Source organism: Alligator sinensis, unplaced genomic scaffold, assembly GCF_000455745.1.
Source record: "Alligator sinensis unplaced genomic scaffold, ASM45574v1 scaffold1112_1, whole genome shotgun sequence".
Classification (NCBI taxonomy): Eukaryota; Metazoa; Chordata; order Crocodylia; family Alligatoridae; genus Alligator; species Alligator sinensis.
Genome location: NW_005842327.1, coordinates 953507 through 954764, shown reverse-complemented (window position 1 = coordinate 954764; position 1258 = coordinate 953507). Strand labels below are relative to the sequence as shown.

General features: G+C 52.0%; 1 protein-coding gene across 1 annotated transcript in view; it reads left to right on the top strand.

Annotated features, from left to right (window-relative positions):
* Positions 1–1258, top strand: part of DNAH11 (dynein axonemal heavy chain 11) — a 279731-nt gene that overhangs the window by 95751 nt on the left and 182722 nt on the right. The gene's annotated exons all lie outside the window — the stretch shown is intronic.

Below are 1258 nucleotides of genomic sequence, written 5' to 3'. Positions count from 1 at the left end.
CTCCTCCCTGAGCCCTGGACAGTCTAGCCCCTTCCCTGCCCCTCCCCCCACCCCCCCAGCCCTGTTCATCTTCGCCCCTCCCTGGGCCCTGGGCTCTTTAGCCTCTTCTTTGTCCTGCTCATGAGCTCTGGTCCTGCTCCTGGGCCTGTTTGGCCCTCCATCTCCCCATAGTTCCCCCTTAACCACCAGTTGCTGGGACCTCCACCACCCCTTAGTCTTTGCAGTTTAGTCAAACCTGGCTAGGCTGAACTGGTTTGTAACTGGACAGATATTCTCTCTGGACTGAGACAATTCAGGCACATGCTTGCAGTGGCTTAGGCTAGAAACCAGGGAATGCTAAAACAGCCCACTCTTCACTTCCGCAGTACTGAGCTGAGGTGGGATATGACCAGGCCCTGGAAGAACCTCTGATTAGGGAGGTCTGCCTTCACCATCTCAGGCTTTTCTGTGCTGGCTGCTCAAGGGGTGGGACTGTTGCCAGATCCCAGCTAGCACTCTGAGGCAAAGCAGGGGAAGGGGGTGCAATGCATGCATCTGTTGTTTTCAATCTCCCTCCCCCTGCTTCTTTATACTTTCAGCAGCAAACTGACAGGTGAGCAAGCCAGCAGGAAACAGTGTTTATCACCTTATCAGCTAAACAATAGCTTCTCTCCATTAATTCAAACTCTCTTAAACATCTTAAAAGCTGACCTGTTGATTAGCTCCAAAAAGCCCTAAGTGGTCACTGTTCTGACCAATGGAATGTCCCAGTGACATTGGAGACTAGCACACACACATACCTCTTGGCATTAGATAGCATACCATAATCCTAGGATCCGTGAGGCTGGGGTCCGTGCTGTGGGAGATGGAGGGTAGGGAGGGAGAGCAGCGGGAAGCGAGGCAGACCTTGCTGTACCTGCAGTCTCTGCCAGAGCTCCAGCCAGGGAGCAAAGGGAAGGGATCATCCCTGCTGTGGAGCAGAGAGCCCTGCCCAGCCCAGAGAGCATGCTGGGAGAGCCTGGTTTATCTTAAAGCAGCAAGGGGTCTGGGACAGACATTGCATAAGCCAATCAGTTAAGCCTAAACAGAGTCAAATCAGTTAAGTCTGATACTACATTCAACCAGGTTTATCTCAAACCAGTTTCAGCCATTTTCAAACTGGCATATGTACACTGAACATCTGTTCTGTTCTGTACAGGTTTAAACCAGTTTCTGATTGTCTCGGCCGGCCAGAGCCGACTCGAGGTGATTAAGAAATTGCTCGTTCGTTTGGGCGGGC